Source organism: Gossypium arboreum, chromosome 5 (genome assembly GCF_025698485.1).
Source record: "Gossypium arboreum isolate Shixiya-1 chromosome 5, ASM2569848v2, whole genome shotgun sequence".
Classification (NCBI taxonomy): domain Eukaryota; kingdom Viridiplantae; phylum Streptophyta; class Magnoliopsida; order Malvales; family Malvaceae; genus Gossypium; species Gossypium arboreum.
The window spans coordinates 81603733-81624919 of record NC_069074.1 but is presented as its reverse complement, the minus strand read 5'-3'; the positions used below and the strand labels follow the sequence as shown (position 1 = coordinate 81624919).

The 21187-nt window shown below is 36.1% G+C and overlaps 1 non-coding gene across 1 annotated transcript; it reads left to right on the top strand.

Annotated features, from left to right (window-relative positions):
• The first annotated feature begins 4196 nt into the window (after positions 1-4196).
• On the top strand, positions 4197-4303 carry LOC128293570 (small nucleolar RNA R71). Its single transcript, XR_008283751.1, has one exon. It is a non-coding gene; the product is annotated as a small nucleolar RNA R71 (small nucleolar RNA).
• The last annotated feature ends 16884 nt before the right edge of the window (positions 4304-21187 follow it).

Sequence of the window (21187 nt, the reverse complement as noted above, 5' to 3'; positions counted from 1 at the left end):
CGAAATGGTGTGCCAATGAAGTAGCCGCATGAACTGGTCATTCCCTAGGTGGCGCGGTGGAAGGCTCCTCATACTGTGGGGGAACAACATCAGGAATGTCCTCAAGATCCTCCTCGTCAATGGCATGAGAGAGACGGTACTGAGGAGGATCGGTCCTACGTTGGCGCTCGATCATCCTCATGTGTAACATAGTCGTGATGCCTTGTGGGGACATCTGACCTATCAGTGTAAGCACTGATGACTGGGCCACGGTGTTGAGGAGGCCGAACTGTCTAGCAAGGCACGTCATGTAGGGGTCGATGGAGATCACTCCTTTTCTATGCCGCTCGGTCTGATGGCAAATGGCAAAAGCAATGAAGTTTGCCAAGTTAATCACGTGTGCATTTACCATGCACCATAAATAGTAGACATCATGAGTGTTGACGACGCCGGTACTCTCTCTCCTCCTGGTCAAGGTGTGTGCCAATATGGCATGGAGATAGCATAGGGAAGGAGCGAGAGTTGAGGGTTTCGAGCTGCTGGGGTCGTAGGTGGAAGAGAGTGGTGCCAAAGCTTTACAGCACAAGGAGGAAGAAATGTGGATATTTCGTGGTAGTGCATTCATGTCTTCCTCCTCCATAAACTCTTTGGTGTAAAGTCCCATAGCGACTCCAAACTCTGGGACACTCATCGCGCGAACTAGACTGCCTAATCAAAAGTGAATGGTGCCTGGGTCGTCATTGTTCGTCATCACCACCTGTAAATGAAAAGTAGAGCATAATTCTAAAGTTAGCTCTAAATAAGTGGGCTCGGTAATAGCGAAGAACCGTTCCCATGGGTCTGTGGACAGGAGGGCGCGGATGACATCAGCTAGCTGAACTTGCTCGATGATAGCCCAGTCAATGTAGTGACCTGTAGTGAGGGGTCGTACGCATAGTATCTGAAATAGCTCCTCCTACGAAGCTTGCAGAAATTCAAGCAACGGGTGCCGAACTTCGGCTGTAGCACATACTAAAGAAGAACCCGGTCCCCTACGTCTCTTTAAGGATGGGACCGTGGCCTTCTTGCCTCTCAATGACGACATATTGTTCCTGAAAATACATGAGGATTGATAGAATCCAAGATACATCAGTAGTTAAGCAAGAGGCCTAAAACTAGTATATGCTATTTAGTAGCTTAAACAATTCAAATATAGAAAATTCTAAAGCAAATTCCTAACTTGTCTAAAACATATTTGTAATAGTAGCAATATCTATGTAAAGCATGTAGAATAATAATGTAGCAACACAAATTGGAAAAATAAGGTTGAGAAAGTGAACCAAAGGCTAATGTAGGGCGGTGCACGGGCGTGTTGGTGGCGAGCACGGGCGTGTGATGCGGGGATATAGCCGTGTGGAGGAAAAATGGAGGGTATAAAGAGGGGGAAAGTGGGGATTAATGCAATGGGAGTGGATTTGAGGGTGGTTTAGGGGTTGGGGAAGTGAGAATCTAGGGAATGGTGGCCGAAATAGGGATTAGGGAATGGGGAAGGGTAGATTTCGGCTAGGGTTTTGCAAGGAAGAAGAAGATGAACAGTGGTTTGCTTATATAGGAGAGGGTCACACGGTCTAGGGCCACGCCAGTGTACTTTGGAGGTGAGCCCGTGTTTTTCAAATTTTGTGATTTAGGTCGTGCCCAGCTACTATCCCACGCCCGTGTGTCTTGGACGTGTGTCGAACATGGCCATGTCGCACGGTCGTGCCTAGCTTTGTTTGCTTCTCCCACGCTCATGTGTTATGGTAGCATGCCCGTGTATTGTTGTACATGGCTGAACAGCACGAGCGTGAGACACGCCCGTGTCGAAGAAACAGAATCAAGCCCGTGTCGAAGAAACAGAATCAAGCCTTGTCCCTGGCACGCCTGTGGTTTTCCATTCCCACGCCCGTGGTCTCCTATCAAGTTCACCCACAGCCATGTCACACGGCCGTGGGGATTTATCGCACCCTGTGTTTTGGGGAAATCATGTCCCGCTTCAACACGACCGTATTGCATGGCCGTGTCTCTTCCCCTGTTTGGCCACGGCTTTAGGCACGCCCATGTGCCTAGCTGTGTATGCTGAAAAACTTTGCAATTCAAAGATTAAGTTAATGATTCAAAGTGTTAGAAATTAAAAAAAAAGAAATCAAAATATGTTAGTGCTCGGGTTGCCTCCCGAGAAGCGCTTATTTATAGTTTAAGCTTGACTTACCCCTCTGTTGAATGATCATGGTGGTTTGAGGAGTTCATACTCCTCATTCCTGCTGTTAATCTTAAAATAAGATTTTAATCAGGTGTTGTTTACCTTAAAAGTGCCGAAGTTGGGATGACTCACCTCCACCGTACCGAATGGAAAAATACTGAGTACCGTAAGAGGGATTTCCTCATTTGGTGTGGTAGTGACAATGTGGGGATCTGTGGCATCTAGTAAGATTTATCGCCAACCTTAAGTTGATTAAGAAAGGTATCAGACTTGTTTTGGCATAGTTTCAGTTTATCATGTGTTCTCGGTTTATGTGCTCGCCATTCATCTATCTCCTCTATTTGAAGCCTTCGTTCCTCATTGGTGTCTTTGTTCGCTACTTGAATAGTGCACTGTCTCCGTTGTCTTGGTTCGAGGAGGTTCCTGCAAGGACGATTGAATATTAGTTTTATCATCGACAAGTTTCATAGCGTTATCTTGGGTCTTAGAAGTTTTGACTGAATTGCGTGCTTGGAGTGTTACTGCGTCGTCTCCTGGACAAAGTGTTAGCTCTCATATGCCTACATTAATAATGGTTCTGGCAGTTGTTAAAAAGGGTCATCCTAAAATGAAAGGTACCTCGTTATCCTCATCCATATCTAAGACGACAAAGTCTACTGGGTAAATAAATTTATCAATTTTAATGAGAACATCTTCAATAATACCTTTAGGAAATCTAATTGCTTTGTTAGCCAATTGTATGCTCATCCTAGTCTATTTGGGTTTACCAAGACCTAGTCGTTTAAACATTTTATACGGCATAACATTTATACTTGCCCCTAGATCAGCTAAAGCATTATTCACAGATAAACTACCAATTAAGCAAGGAATTGTAAAACTCCCTGGATCTTTCAATTTGTTAGGTAGCTTATTCTTTAGAATAGCTGAGCAGACTGCATTGAGTTCCACATTCGATGTAGCGTCTAATTTTCTTTTATTGCTCAGAAGTTCCTTTAAGAATTTTGCTGAGTTGGGCATCTGCGACAGAACTTCAATAAAGGGTAAGTTAATATGTAATTTCTTTAAGAGTTTGACAAACTTACCAAATTATTCTTCTGTTCTGTCTTTCATCATCGCTTTAGGATATGGCACACGAGGTTCATAATTCGTACTTACCTGTTTAGGATTATCATCATTTACCTCTTCTCGACCTTTGTTCATCGCATTGTCTTGCTGTAATTCTGGCTCAAGTGCAATGAATCCTTCCTTATTTTGAGTACTAATTGCATTGAGGTGTTCCCTCGAATTAGGTTCAGTATTACTTGGTAAGCTACCATGTGGTCGTTCGAAGATTAGTTTGGATAACTGGCCTATCTGAGTTTCGAGTCCTTGGATCGATGCTTGTTGATTCTTAAGTGCTATCTCGGTATTTTGGAAATGGGTTTTTGACACCGAGATGAATTTAGAAAGCATCTCTTCAAGATTTGGTTTCTTCTCTTATTGATAAGGTGGCTGTTGAAAACCCTGAGGATTTTGTGGCTTTTGATTCCTTTGACCACCCCAGGAGAAATTTGGGTAGTTCCTCCAACCTGCATTATAAGTATTACTGTATGGGTTATTTTGAGATTGGAAGTTATTGTTACCCATATAGTTGACTTATTCTTCTTCAATTGTAGGATTGAAGGATTGGTATTCTGTATGCACACCTCTGCCACTTGAGTTACACCTCATTACTGGATGTACCTGAGTAGAACCAAGTAAACTATCAATCTTTTTATTGAGAAGTTCTACCTGATTAGAGAGCATGGTGACTGAATCGATGTTATAAACACCGGCTGTTTTTGTTGGCTTTGTCCTCATAACTTGCCACTAATAGTTATTTAGTGACATCTCCTCTATAAATTCATAGGCATCTTCTGGTGTTTTATTGTTGATGGTTCCGCCAGCAGCTGCGTCAACCATTTGCTGAGTCGAGGGATTTAGACCATTGTGGAATGTTTGTACTTGAAGCCAAAGCAGTAACCCATCATGAGGGCACCTTCTCAGTAAGTCCTTGTCTCTCTCTCATGCATCGTAAAGTGTTTCTAAATCCATCTGCACAAAAAAAGAGATATCATTACGTAATTTAGCCGTTTTAGCCGGTGGAAAATATTTTAGTAAAAATTTCTCGGTCATTTGTTCCCAAGTAGTGATAGACCCTCGTGGTAATGAGTTCAACCACTATTTAGCTCTGTTTCCTAGTGAAAAGGGAAACAATTGAAGACGTATGGCATCATCAGAAACACCATTGATTTTAAATGTATCACAAAATTCCAGAAAGTTCACTAAGTGAGCGTTGGGATCTTCATCCTGCAAACCATCAAACTAAACAAACTGCTGTATCATCTAAATAGTGTTAGGTTTTAATTCAATAGTATTTGTAGCTATAGCAAGTCTAACTATGCTAGATTCAGTTCCTGTTAAAGAAGGTTTAGCATAATCATATATAATACGTGGAGCTGGATTTTGATTAGCCTCAGTTACAGGAGGTAGCTGATTGCCTTGGTTTTCAGCCATCTCATCGGTTGGGGGTTGATATTGTCTTCTCGCTCGTTCTCTGTGTATCATCAGCTACGCCTTATTTCTCTTTGATTTCTACAAACTATGCGATCGATTTCTTCGTCAAAAAGTAATGGTCCTCACGGGTTTCTTCTAGTCACAAACTATAAAAACCTGCCAAGAGAAAAAATAAGTAAATTAATAAATAATAATAATAAACTAAAATTAAATTGCAAGAAAAAAAATGGCTAAAGTAATAAAAATTTAGCATTCCTAATATTTTGATTCCCCGGAAACGGTGCCAAAAACTTGATCGCATTATTCATAACAAGTAATAAATATTTATAATGAAGATCAAACCTAGACTAACTATTATCACGACGAAAAGGCAAGTGCACCTATCGAACAATAGTATAGTAATGGCAAGACCGGAATATTGTACCCAAGGGAACCAAAAGTACTAGTAATAACTATCTTTTTATTATCTAGCCTAAGAATAAAAGGGTTTGTTTATTAAACTAATTATCTAAACTAATTAACGAATTTAACTAAAGCAAAGAGAAAATTTGGAAAAAGACTTGAAGAAAAGCAATTGATAAAGACGACACCCAAGGTGGAATCCACCTAGATTTCACTTGTTATCTGACTATGAACCAGACGAGTTACTCACTTGACTTGATCCATGAGATTCCCTAACCTATGTTATTATCCCTTTCGAGACTAATAACGTCTAACCCTCAGTTGAATTAATCAAAATTTCTTTCTTAATTAAAACCCCTAGGGAAGCAGTAAATCACTCTATGGATTCCCATATTAGGTTTCACCCTAATCCGGCAAAATCTTGTAACCCTATTTCTAGGCGTTCGATCAACTCCGCTTAATTATGCCAAATCTACTCTTAGGTAGGGTCTACCCTCCTCTGCATAAGCACATCAAATAATGAATTAATACCCAGAATATTAACTCAAGCATTAAGAACACATAAGTAAGAACAAATCAAGTATTTATCATACAGTTCAGATAATAATAACAAGATCCATCATAGGTTTTATCCCTTTTAGGTATCTAAGGGGTTTAGTTCATAATAAAATAAGAGTACATCTCAAAAGTATAAAAATAACAAAACATGAAGAAAACTCTAAAATCCCTGAAGGAATTCTAAGAGAGATATTCAGTCTTAGAGTAACTCCGGCTTTTGGGATGGATCATCTGGCTTCCTTCAAGTAATTCCTGGTGTGTGGTTCTGTATTCCAGAAAAGTTCTAGAAGAGGCCCCCCTTATTAGGTCACACTTAGGGAGTTTATATAGGCTTTGGATTAGCTTTCTTCCTCCCTAAGTATCATTTTCCGTGTAAAATACAACTCTTTGAAAAAGGGACACGCCCGTGTGCCACGACCGTGTGACGTGATTGCCAGGCCGTGTTCAATCCGTTAAATTTCACAGACCCTGTGGGCTAAATGGCTAGGCCGTGTGAATTGTGAAAACCTTGGTCGACACCGCCGAAGGCCACGGGCGTGTGAGATGCCTGTGTGGCAAGGCTTAGGCCGTGTCATCTTCTCGATTTGGTCCGTTTTGTCCCTTTTTTGCTCGTTTTTGGCTCCTTTTGACTCTTGGTGCTCTCCTGAGTACAAAACATGAAATAACCGGATTAAGAGCACCAAAATCTACAAATCTAGTAATAAACATCCATAAATATGCTATGTATTTGGGGTATAAATATGTATAATTTGGCGTTTTTCACATGCCCGTGTCCCTAACCCGTGTGAAATTAATTGAATTTATTTTCTATTTCGAACCTATAGGAGTTTTCACACGGCCAAGGCACACGCCCTTGTCCATAGCCCGTGTCTAAAACTTGAGCATTCTGTTTATGACGTCAACATACAATTAGGGGAACACGGCCAAGACACATACCCGTGTGTCTAGCTCGTGTTCGACACTGACTTAAAATTTTAGACGCATGGGACATAAGGACATATCACACGCCCATGAGGGCATTTCGTGCGTCACACACAGCCTAGACACACGCCCGTATGTTTACCCGTGTGGACCTTGTTAGGCTATTTCCCAAGCCTTTGGTCACCCTCAAATATCCACTCCCACTTATAGCCTCCAATAATGTCTAACATGCCCTAATTACACTCAAGTTCTAGTATAATTGTCAATTGCATGTTAACCTCATATCATTAGTTTTGCACATGCTAGGTTATCCTTTTTAAATTAAGGATTACGGTTTCATCACTCACAATTTTGGACTTGGCTCGTTTTACAACTCATTTCCCATTTGTGACCCAACCAATCCCAAGCGATTTGGCCACATTTCACATGTCCATTCATAATATACCACATGAACATTTCAAAATATAAACTTGCATGATTAGTAGGATTACAACCTACATCAATATAGGCATATCTCAAGGCCATATACAAAATGAATAGACATAACATTCAAGCCTTTACATTGGCTAGCCAATTGACACATATGACAAAATAACCAAAATACCTATACATGCCATTGAACAAAATAAAAGTGTTTATATGCCAAAGCTGGACTAGTTGATAGTGTGGTGACTCCCTAACCGTATTCCAATCTTTACCAGTCCTCAAGCTCTGTAAGATAGGGAAAAGAGAGGGGTAAGCATTTTCATGCTTAGTAAGCCCGAATAACTGGAAAGTAAATGTACCGATTAATTAGCATACAACCATATTAAGCAATAAAACCAACAACAATGGAATGGTTCCCCTATCACTTGCATTCAATCAACAAGTTAGTCACAATAGTAATGCACCATGTAATTTATTGTAGATGAGCTTATCATTCATCATTTCATCTATATATACCATATTAACCCCATTGAGTTTCTAGGAAATCTCGATGGATTATCCATTTACCGTCAATTCATAGGAATGTCCGTTTCAAATATGCACTCCCGCGAACCTCACATTTTAAGGCAGGATTACCAGTCCAGGCTAAATCCCCCGTATCGTAAACTTATAAGGTGATGTCGGGGTTACTAGTCTAGGCTAAATCCCTTATTGTGACAAACATCCTTAATGAGCTCAAATCTGAATTACCAGTCCAGGTAAAATTCAGACCCTAATTGGATTACCCATTCGGGCTAAATCCTTAATGCACACATATTCCTCGGGAGGCAGATCACTCAAGGAACACCCGTCCAGGCTAGATCCTTTCTATATTTGAGATCAACGGATTCCCTGTTCGTGCTACATCCTTTCTGCAACACATGCAGGATCTCAAAATCACGTGCAACAAGGTTCATCCATCGAACTTCCTTTCCAACCTCAACCGGGACGTTTATCAACATGTCATTATCAAAGCTACATTTCATAGGTTTTTCATTTCATCATCAAATGTAATTTTTTATACATTCATAAAACATGCATTTGGGCATATTAGAGGTTTACTTCAAGTTATTCGAACTTACCTGGTACTTGTTTGGTATCGTGTTTCGATTATTTCGAAACCTTTCGTTTTCCTCGATTGACCTCTGGAATTTGTTCCTTGAAGTCTATAACAATAAAATAAATCATTAACACCTCACATTATACTTTTCAATTCTAAATTTCACCCTCAGTCCAAATGACCGTTTTGCCCCTAACCTTTCACATTTTTACGATTTAGTATCTAGGCTCGTATAATGAAATGCATGTAATTTCTACCTTACCCAAGCCTAGCCGAATGTTTTTCTCTCTTATGGCAGCCCACATTTTTCCATTATTTCTCATTTCTACCACACATTTACACCTTTTGCAAAAAGGTCCTTTTAGGGGTTTTTCATGAAAACCACCTAGGAAAATATATTTAACACACATCCAACTTTCATATTCCTCCATAAACCATCAAAATACAAGTAACTCATGCATGGGTAAATTTTTGAACATGAACCCTATTATAAAATATGGGTTGAAATAGAGAGAGTAAGCTACCGGGATTTTAAAAATACGAAGAACATTAAAAACGGGGCTTGGGAGCACTTACTATTGAGCTTGAAAATGTTGAAAACCCTAGCTATGGTGGCTTGGGAATTTTTACTGGACAAGGGAGAATAATGGCTGATTTTTGCCTTCTTTTTCCCATTTTATTTCATAAAATGCTAAATGACCAAAATGCCCTTAAGCTCTTTCTTAAAAATTTCATCCATACAAGGCCATTTTTGTCCAAAAACTTAGATATTGGGAAAATTTCTCTTCAATACCTTCTAATTTATATTCTAAAACAATTTCATACAAATTGCTTCTAAAATCCAAGTTTTGCAATTTATTCAATTTAGTCCCTAATTTTCCAATTGCACACTTTATTCATAGAATTTCTTCAAGAAAATTTAACACATGCATACTCTCATATTCTAGACCTCAAAATAATCATAAAATAAATATTTTAATGTTGAATTTGTGGACCCGAAACCACTATTCTGACTAGGCCCTATTTCAAAATGTTACATGCCCTGTGTTCTAGAAGCTTTCACGAGTATTTTCAAGACAGGGAGTATTTCTAAAAAGTGCTGCGGCGAACTTGTGTTGGGAAAAGTTTTCCACTCAGCATTAGTAAAGAGGACTCTTGAAAATCCTCTATTCAAAGACCTAAACCCAACGACAATTATAGCGAAGAACATTCAGACATGGAATAATTGCCTTGCATTGATCGATTCACCAACTCCGTCTGCTTAAGGATATGAGATTGCTTAAGCTAACGAACAGTTACCAGACGTAAGGGGCCAAAGTTGTTCTTTTGTCTTTATATTTGATATTGTTCCGAAAGCTTTAATAAATGTGTCATTAAATTTAAGCCTAGTTAAATTATATTTAGTTGTACGGAAATTAAATGGTTCTATAGAAGCCATTACTTAATACACTATGATTTTATACATGCCATTATTTTTAATTTTATAGCACTAGAACTCAATAACCATCTCAAATCGTGCACTAGATATTGTTTCATACTGTTTAAATTGACACAAATATCATTCTTATAAACATTAAGTTCATTTCAATAATGTGGAATTGGAATGTTCTAGCGTGGTGTGAAATTGAAACAATCTCGATTCCTTGAAAGTCTTTATACAATTTAAATTTACATTGCCTTTAATGGGAAAATACCTTGACTTCTCGAAGTTTTGAAAAGACACTTATCGTGCCACGAAATATCCTCCAAAGGACGTGCACTATAATTTGTAATAGTTCCTTGCCTATAGACTCCTTTGTTTTATTTTCCATTTTCACTCCTTCGATACTAGTCTAATAGTTATGACCACTTTCGTTTCCGTAGAAGAGGGGCAATCTTGAAATCCTCGTCGAAAGTGATGCAACGATTCAAAGTCTTAACTTGATTTCCTTATTCTTCTTCCTTTAAATTACTTGTTTTTATCAAGATCAAGAATTAAACTCCAAATATGTCGGTGACATACATCCCACATTCCCCTTACTAAAAAAGGTTCAATTTATATAAAAAATAAATCCTATTCATTATTTAGGCAATACCTACGAGAGTTATAAAAATGTAACGTCATTTGTTGTTTCCAATTTCACTCTCTAAGAGAATTTTTCATTTTCCAAGTTCCATTACTTATTCCGCTAAAAGTTTCCATTCATATTTCAGTAAAATTGGGCCAGAACGCTTACACTTAAAAAGTTAATGTAGAACGAAGATGACAATAACTGAATTGGAGTCCTACGATAAAGACATACATCGACTTAATTTCATATCGGGAAATATTGTTGATGAATTAATTTGGAATTTCAATCATTTACTTGCCATTTTTCATTTTACAAATATGATAATTGTGATAAAAACTTTTTAAAAACAACAAGGTTATAAGATTTTACGCTATAACAGCCCAGTTTTAGCTAAATTGGAACAGTGGTTTTCGTACCACAAATTCGATGTCAAAAAATTATTTTAATATTATTTTATGTGTTTACAGGATGATTGTATGTATGTGTGAAAATTTCGTGAACTAATTTTATTGTTTAATTGCTCAATTTGAGAAAAAGGACTAAATTGCGTAAAGTGTAAAACATGAGTTCTAATATCTAAAGGTTTTAAAAAGCTATGGAATATTAGATTAGAAGTCCTTATGTTGTAATTAGACCATTATAAGTTTGAGTGGACATATGTGGACATATATTAAGGTATTTAAATGGTTTATGAATAAGGATAATTTTATAATTTAGTTAATAAAACATAATTAAATGATAAAAATCACATATCATCTTTTTATGTTCTTCATCATCAACCGAATATTGAAAGGCAGGAAGCCATTTTGTGCATTTTGGGTTCGATCACTTTGAGATTAAATTGTAAGTCCATTTTTGCTCGGTTTTTTATGATTTCTATATTTTTGTAATCGCTGCAACTCAATCTAGCTAGCTTGTACCTTTAATTTTGAAATATTTAAAGATTTTGAGAGTTTCCATTGTTGAATCTATGAGTTCTTTGATGTTTGATGATAGATTATTAAGGTTAATTGATAGATTAATAGTTTTTGTAAAATGATTTTTCACAAAAATGTCAAAAAGGGGTTAAATTGTGAATTATGTAAATTGAGGGGTTGAAATGTGAAATAAATGAAAGTTTTTGGCTGCTAGGGAATTATGTGTAATTCAGCTAAGCTTTGGTTTAAAGAAATTATGTGAATTTTGTGTATCTGTGAAATAGGGATTAAATTGATAAAATGTGAAAGTTTAGGGGCTAATATGCAAATATGCCCAAATGTGTATTTTTGGACAAAATTGAAAGAATATGTAATTGAATAAGTCAATTTTGAATTTAAATAGATCAAAAAAGAAAGAATTCAGATTTAGATCGGGGGAAAAGTAAGACTACCGAGTAGTCGACCCAATACGTCAATTCCATTTACGAGGTAAGTTCGTATAATTAAACTTAAATCTGTACCTATCTGTTTGATGGATGAAATAGAGATAGTAATTATTCTATTGAATAAATGCTGAGATATAAAATGAAAAGTACGAATTAAGTAAGCAAGTTGCCGAATAAGACCATAGTTGGGCTATGGCAATCGAATAATAAGACCATAACCGGGTTATGGCATGTGAATGAAAGACCACGACAAGGCCTTGGCAATGTGTGAGTAAGACCATAGTTGGACTATGGCATCGGAAAATTGATGGGTTTGTATCGTAAGCACTTATGAACCGGAGAGGTTTGATAAGAGTATTGATAAGAAATAGAAAAGTATCGGTATAGGTATGTACGAAAAACTATTCAAGTATCGAGTTAGATGGAGTTGAGAACTCATGAATGATGATATGAATAAATTTGATGTTAGCTCATGAATTGATGCTTTAAATTTTAATGAAATTATCTATTTTGAATTGCTAATGAATGTTGTGATTATTTCATGTTCACTACGAACTTACTAAGCTTTATAGCTTGCTTTGTTTAATATTCGATGTTTTATAGTTCTGCGAAGCTAGCTCGGAAACAAGAATCATCAGAGACTTCATCTCACTATCGATCATCTATTTGGTACTTTTGAAGCTATGTATATATGGTATATGGCATGTAAAAGCTTGAGTCATTTTGGTATGTTTGATAGATATGTATTTTGGCCATTTGAGTTGGCATAAGGTGATGAACTTGATGATGTTTATGAATGTGCAATTAGTTGTACTTTTAATGTTGGTAATAGACCTATACTAAATGAATGGGATTGAAGTGGTTATGTGTGTTTGGATTGGTTTTGCTAAATGAATTATATTTCTGAATTATGCTTAGTAAAGCAAGTAAAATTGTTTGGTATTTGAATAGGTAAATGGTATGGAATTGAGTATTGAATTTAGTTGAACTGGATATGGTATGATTATGTATTGGTTGGTGAAATTTGGTTGCATATTTGTGACTTAAAATGATACCAATTAAGTTTACTTAGGTATGTGCAAAAAGGGTGGAAAATTGGCTTTGCAAATGGCCTATTTTTGTCCACACGGGCAGAGACATGGGTGTAAGTCTCAGCCGTGCGCGACACACGGTTAGGTTACAAGGCCATGTGTCCCCCGGTGTTGAAATTGAATTGAAGTCAATATGCTCTACACAGTCTCACACACGGGCGTGTGACTAGCCATGTGGTATAAGTCAGAATACCCCTCGAAATGCCACACGGCATACCGCATGGGCGTGTGTGGCCATTTCGTAGGGCACACGGGTGTGTGGTTCACCGTGTGACCAAAGTCAGTATACTCTCCAGTTTTCATACGGCCTAGAACACGGGCGTGTCCTCGACCGTGTGGTGCAAGTTAGTATGTATGCCATATTTCCACACGGCCTAAGACACGGGCATGTCTGTTAACCGTGTGAGGCACACGGCCAGTTCACACAGGCGTGTGACCCTTGTATGATTGAAACATTTCTATGTTTTTCTAATATTTTTGTATGTTATCAGTTTAATCCCGAACCACTTTTAAAGTATGTTATCATATTTGTAGTAATTAAAACTAATGCTAATTAAACTGAAATATTGAATGTTTTCTTTTATTGTAACATATTCTAGTCTAATGTGGTTATAACACTTCCTATAAATGCCAGTTTCTTCCCCTGCAAATCTCACTTGAAATTAATTTTACGATCCAAATTTAACTAGTAATATCAGAGTCGCGCAGTATGGCAAGCCTTAATGTTTATTCCGTACTATTGGTTTTATTCTTAACTTACGAGGTAGTAATGGCTACGAAGGAGAATGACCAGATTATTAAGGAAAATAATTGTTGAGGCAAACTTGTTGTGCTGGGAAAAGTTTGCCACTCAGTATTAGTAAAGAGGACTCTTGAAAATCCTTTGTTCAAAGACCTAAACCCAGCGACAATTATAGCGAAGAGCATTCAGACATGGAATAATTGCCTTCTATTGATCGATTCTGTAACATCCCGAAATAGGGCCTAAACGGAATAGTGGTTGCGAAACCATGAATCTGAGGTAAAAAAAAATTATTTTGATTAATTTCTAAGGTTTATTCGTTGATTGAATAATTGTGTAATGCCCCAATTTTCGGGAATCTTGTGAATGTTGGCATAGGTTTAATTATGTTAGTGGGCCTCTAGAAAGCCCAAGCTTAAGATAGAACTCGGTAATTTTAGTTAATTTTTGTTCCATAAGAAAAAGGGAGTGAAATTATGAAATAGGACCTATGTGAAAATGTTTGAAAATGCTATAGGCTAAATTGAAGTGGCCAAATAAATAGGAGTGCAAAATAGAAGGATTTGCATGACAAACCTCCCATTTTACATGAAGTGGCCAGCCATCATGTTGTTGTAGACAATATGAGCACTTGATATCCATAATTTATGGTACAAATTGATACAAATTGATAATGGGTTAGGTAAATGTTCCATGATAATGGATTAGGTAAATATTGTTAGGTAAATGTTCCATGATAATGGTTTAGGTAAATGTTCCATGATGGGCATTTCATGTCTTTTGTATTAAAGAATTAAATGGATGAAATATGAAATTTTATTAAAAGAAAAAGGGGTGAAAAGAACAAAGTTTTGTCCATCTTTGTTCATCATAGCCTAAAGTTAGAGAAGAGAAAGGAGAGGAGAAAGCTCTTGAATGTTCGGTCACTTGGGGAAGAAAATTGAAGGTAAGTTCATGGTAGTTTGCTTCTATCTTGATGTTCATGAGTTCTTCTTGATTCTACCTTAACTCTTGAAGCATATTTTGGTTTTTGGTTGTGTTGTGAGCATTTGGTCATGAATTAAAATGAAGGAAATGGTTGTTGTTTCATGTTCTTTTGATGAAAAATGGAAGATAGGTGAAGTTGAGCCAAACAAATGAGCATGCATGTGCCTTAGATGCTAAGGAAAAAAATCGGCTAATATGTTGTGCTTTAAAATGATGAAATGGAGATTATACTTAAGTAAAATCATAGCTATGTGATGATTGATTGGTGATATCCATGTTTAAAAAAAAAACATGCATGCAAGTTATGTGTGAAAGAGTGATTTGGTAATAAATTTGCTTGGGACAGCAGCAGTAACGTGAATTTGGAAAATCACCATAAATTGTGGGAGATGAGTTAGAAGCTGCATAAATTATGTAATTAAAGATTAATGAGTCTAGTTTCAAATGGAATAAACAAGAACATATTTTGAATTCTGTACAATGAGAAATTTGATTCGTAATGAAGAGTGGTCAGATTAGTCAAACAGTGAAACATGCAAAACTTTGACAAAACTCTGGTATTGATTGGCCAAACCAAAAATTCTGAAAATTTTATGGATATAAGATATATGAGTCTATTTTCAGGAAAAATTAACGGCACTTGATTTGGAGTTTCGTAGCTCCAGTTATAAATGATTTAGTGACTGTTGCTCAGGAAGACAGCTTGCAGTGAAATTATGATTATATGGTAAACATTGACAAAAATTTGTTAATGAGTTGCTTATTGATTTCTTATAAGCTTACTATGATCTGTAGGTGTGGTTGGCGAATATTGTAAGGGGTTAATCGTAGTTTGTATTTGAATAGTTAGATTAACGTGTTAGTAATCCAATTGTAGGCGGTTCGTGTGTGGATCTCGTCGGTATATAAATCATAAGCAGAGTGTAACTAACACCCTCTTTCTTAGTCTGGATCGGCAAAAGTCGAAAAGTCGAAATGCCGAAAACCGGTATTTTGTAGATTTGCGAGTGTGCGAATGCTCGTGAGGTAAATCGATTAATATTTTTGGTAAGCTGCAATGTTTGGACTGCAAAGTGCATGATTTCTGTGCCCTCGATATTTTTGGGCTTAATGGGCCAAAATTGGAATGATGGGCCAGCGGGCCCAATTCAGAAGAACCCTCGATGCGTGATTACATTAGTACGTGAAAAGTAGGAATATGCATGAAAAACCCTAAAATAGAAAAATTACTGATATACCTTTAAAAGTGAAAAATTTACAATTTTACCCCTAGTGGATAAATTACCAAATACCCCTAGGGTTAAATTGACCTAAATGCATGTTTGATTGTTGTTATTTGCTGCATGCCATGTTGTTATTATCGATGCATGGGATGGGATATTGACAAAGGAAGTACTGAAAGTGGCTTGTCCATGTCTTGGAGGCTTTGCCTCAATTCTTGATAGCCCGAGTAGCAAATTTGCAAGCTGTGGAGCGTTAATTTGGGTGGGTTGAGCTATTCCCACATGGAGTGTATGGGTGATGCGGGTGGAGTGTAGTGGTTGGTGGGTTGAGTAGTCTCCCAAATGGGCTTGCATATGTTTCTTGATGTTGCATGTATTTTGAAATGGGCCTATGGGCCATCTTATTATCTGAATAAGGGGCTAAGGCCCGGTTTATTATGTCTGAAAAGGGCTCGGCCCGTACCACTATTACTGAATGGGCTTAGGCCCAATGGGCTTGAGTGACTTGGGCTTTGAATAGGTTTTCCTTACACACTGAGTTTCCTCAAACTCACCCTTTTATTTTCATCCACGCAGAAATCCCCAACCATAGTGGGCTTGGAGCGTGAGGGAATTGGAGTGGCCACCGATTCGAAAGTTTGATTTTCTTTTGGTAAAGCTGGACATACTTTTAATTACGTTTGAGGTTTTGGGCTTTTAAATGTAATAAAGGCGCTTATTTATTTTGATGGTTTTATATGTTTTATTAAGATAGGTAATATTTATATTTAACTGTTGAAATTGGATAGCTTTAGTAGCGTTTTCAAAAGCAGTAATTGTTTTCAAAATAACACGAAAACAAGCAAAGCTTCCATAATGAAGATATTTTCCAAAATTAATCACTTTTCCTAAAAGGACTTAATCAAATCGGTTTCCTAGAAATATACATGACGTTAAGGTATGGCAATGGTGGTTTGCATGTCTAGGATTGGATCCGAAGGAGTTTGGTACTTAGCGATCAGATGGACTCACTTCCTCTTTTAGGTTTCCTACGGTGCACGACTTCCATTCACTTTAACCTATAATTAAATTATCTTTTAAAACACTTAAGTAAGTTTTTCGGATCAACAATATAAAATGTTTTGAACGCTTTGATGTGGCATGTCGGATCCTGTCATAACGTCTGGGCCGGGTTTTGGGTGCTACAAATTGTGTGAAAATTTCATGAAGAAATTTTATGTACAAGTGCCTAATTTGATAATTAGAACTAAATTGTAAAATTAGCAAAATGTGTGTTCTAGATGATAAAGGGGATTTAATTGAAATGGTTCTTAAAGTGGAGGTCCTTATTTAGTAATTAGACCATTATATTTAATTTGGACAAAAAGGGGCAAGAATAGGACAACTTTGAAAGAAAAGCCTTTAAGGGTATTTTGGTCATTTAAAAATTAAAGAATTAAAAAGGGAAAATAAAGCCAAAATTGGTCCATCTTCTTCATGGAGGCCGAATATAGCATGGCGGAAGCCATGGTTAGGGTTTCCAAGCTTCCCAAGCTCACTAGTAAGTCCGTTCTAGCCTCGTTTTTAATGTTCTTTACGTTTTTTGAGTCCCGGTAACTTGATTTAGCTTATTCTAGCAATAATTCATTCTAGGATTCATATTTGGAAAAATACCCATAGGTTAAATGTGTTTATTTTGATGTTTTATGGTAGAATATGAAGCTTGAAATTATGTTAAATAACTTTTGCTAAGCGATTTTAAGTGAAAACGAGTAAAACGACAAAATCGATAAAAATACCTAATGTTCATAAGTACATGATAGAGTGGGAATTTGATGTTGCCATAGAAGGGAAAAATGTTCAGTATGTCATAAAACATAAGAATAATGGATAAATTTTAATTTCCAAACCTAGGGGAAAAATCGTAATTCTGCAAAGTTTTAGGGGCAAAATTGTAATTTTTCTAAAATTTGAGTTAGGGAATGTTTTGAATAGTTCATTAATTAAATAAGTGAAATATGATGCTTTAGATACCAGAAAGTGAGATTTGGACCTAGAACAGGAGAAAAATCGAAAATTGGAAAAGTTGGTAAAATGGTCATTTTGTTATCGAGGTAAGTTTATATGTTTAATAAGCATTTAATTATGCATGTTTGAATGATAAATTGATATCTTGGCCATAAGTACTTTAGTATTGAGTTTCAGATATAATGATTAAAGTTCGATAATAATTCGATATTGGAAAGAGAACTTGTATAATTTATATGTAAGACCATATTTTGTATTATGGCTTTGTATGATAACAAGAAATTATTGACTAGCATAGTTTGATGAGAATAAGTTAAGTTGATGATATGATGAGATTGAGAATGTAAGTTGTAAGTTGAGTAGCATTTTATTATTATGCAATTATTGTTATTAGTATTGTTATTATTGAGTTATGTGACTAACCTTGAGAATTTGAGCAAGTATGTTTCAGCTATGACTTGACAAGACATTGATATCTCAAAGTCCATGGTTGTACCATGGCAATTAAGGAAGAATTGACGGAAAATTCCATGTTCATAACATGGCATCTAAGGAGGAATTGACGGTTAAGGATACCATGTAAGACCATGTCAAGACATGGCATTGGTAAGGCAAGGATCCCGTGTAAGACTATGTCAAGACATGGCATCGACATTGATTAAGGACTCCATGTAAGACCACATCAAGATGTGGCATTAGCACTAAGATAAGGATATCATGTAAGACCATGCCAAGGCAAGGCATTGATAAGTTCTATAAGGCAAGGAAATCATGTAAGACCATGTCAAGACATGGCATTGATGAGTTACTGTAAAGCAAAGGTCCCATGTAAGACCATGCCAAGGCGTGGCATTGGTGAGTTCATAAGGCAAGGATACCATGTAAGACCATGTCAAGACATGGCAATGGTAAGTTCAAAAAGGAAAAGGTTCCCGAGTAATCCAAAGAATAAGTCAAAGAAACGACAAGGTGAGAACATGAAGAAAGAGTACAAGTATGCATTTAAGGCTTATTTAATATTGAGATTGTAGGTAATTGAGATTATCAAGTATTAAGTAAGTGATAAGTTTTTAGTTATGCTTGTGACACTTTATGACATGATTGGCAATATGCATATATTATGAAAGAGTACTCATGTGTTAAGTGAGATGTTGCAGGTATGTAAGCAAGCTATTAAGTAAGGTGCCTTTTGTATTCTAAGCCTTTGGTAAGGTTACCGATGAGTAAGATGGGAAAGTAAGAACTAAACGTTATTTAAGCAAATTATGATAGCATAGTAGTAAGCTAAATTCATTGCTAATGCTTATTATTTTACATGTGAACTTACTAAGCTTTATAAGCTTACTTCTTTCACTTTCCCATGTTTCAGAGTACTTAAAAGCAAGCTCGGGTTGGAGATTGTCGGAGATCACTTCACACTATCGACTATCAAGTTACCAAATGGGTATCTTCATTTACAAATGTTCTAGTTTATGACATGTACAGGGACTTTGCCATTTGGTGTGTATGTCCTTATGATATGGCTTAAGAATGGTATGTAAATATTTGATAATGATTAGCTAATGAAATGGCTAATAAAGAACATGTTTCGATGTTATGTATGCCTAAATGGTAGTTAATACAAAGAAATCATGAAATAGTGAAATTAGCATTAAAACAGTATTGAACAACAGTAGTGACGTGATCTTGAAAACTCACCAAGAATAGTAGAAATAGAATTAGGTGATGAATGAGATATAAAATTAAATATTATTGAGTCTATTTTCATATGAAAGAAACAGAGTAAGCAAAAGAAGTGTATATTAAGAGATATTTGAATTTTAGTGAGATAGGGTCAGAGCGATTTCTGAATCCCCTATTTTGAATTTATAAATTCACTAAAAATTGTACAAAAAGAATTAGGAGTTATATTTTATATTTCTAGATTCCTCAGTGAATATACTTTCAAGAGAAACAAACAGCATGGTTATTTGAATTCTGTACAGGGAGAAAATTGATTCATAGTAAGGAGAGGTCAGAGTAGTCGAATAGTGCAACAGGGGAAACTTTAATTAATAAACTGTACTAATTGGCTAGACCAAAAATTCTGGAAAAATATTATTAAGAAGATATATAAGTCTAGTTTTAGGGAAAATTCATGAATTTAAATTTTGAGTTTTGTGACTCGAGTTATGATTTATTTAGTGACAATGACGCAGGTGGGCAATTTTATAAGGAATAATGAAATAAATTGTTTTGATTTGTCAAGTATTCAGAAAATTTTTAATGTTCCCGATTTGGTCTCGAACCATTTCAGTTGCATGTTTTAGGGTCTTAAGAGTCCTTTTTAGGGATATATTGAATAAATGTAAATAAATTAATCTTAAAAGCAAATTTTTATGCCCCAAATTAGTAAGTTAAGTCAGGTAACGCCTCGTGCTCGACTCGGCGACGGTCTCGGGTAAGGGGTGTTACATTTATTGGTATCAGAGCAAAGGTTTAGTCAGTTCTCAAAATATTCAGTGTGAGTAAGAGCGTAGCTATACATTCCATATTGAACTAGGATAGTGTGATGACTCCCGACCCAGATATAAAATGTTTTGTCAGACAGATGCGCACTCCAACCGAGCTAAGTTTGATAGTGCAGACAGTATGTTTATAATGAGTTGAGGCTCATAAAATATAAGAATAATGGTTCATGATGTTTATGTGTTAATGAATAAATTGTGAATAAGAATTGTTCGGGAAATATGAAAGATGAGATAGGATGAAAGGAAAGTTTATATTGAGATAAGTGTTCATGTTAAATTGGCATTTGTATGATGCTATATGTATAACTAGAGAAGTTAAGTGAATGCTATGAGTAATTTTACTCGAGATTTATAAATGCATGTATAAGTGTAGTAATTTGTATAAGATGATCATGAAGTAATTGTATTGTGAACGTGCATGTTAAGTTGCTTGAAGCAAATTGTATAATTGTGATATATTTTACTATGATGAGTGTTAAGTTATATGCATGAGTATGTAAGAGGTAAGTTAGAGGTGTTACAACCTCACCCCCTTATCAGTAAGGTAATTCAGAATGAGATTTCATGAAATTCAGATTGAATAGGTTAAAGTGGAAAACTAAAGTGTTCAGCGATAGATTTATTGACAATGTAATCAGAGTCGAGAATGATTTAGCAAATGAACACAGTTGTAGAAAGGATGACAAGTTAATAATAAAATCATCCGGATAACTAAAATGTCACAATAAAAGAAAGGTCAGGCTCAGCTAATGCACTCATTCAAGTATGACATGTAAGGTATATGATTGCTATATTTTCTTCCGAATAAATTCCAATTTTGAATGGGATAATGTGAATTCAGTAATGATAAAATTAGAAGAGGAATAATAATTGAGTCGTATTAATAGTTGAATGTAAAGTTTATAGTTGAGAAATTATAGAAAAATCTTTTTCGACTATTATATGTGTACATTTACTTTCAGAGCTATATATAAATATACATAAGATCATAGGTGCAATTCATGCAGTATGAGAATGTTAGTTAAATTTACAGACAGATGAAAGCATTATAGTTTGTTTGAGTTGTGATTGATAT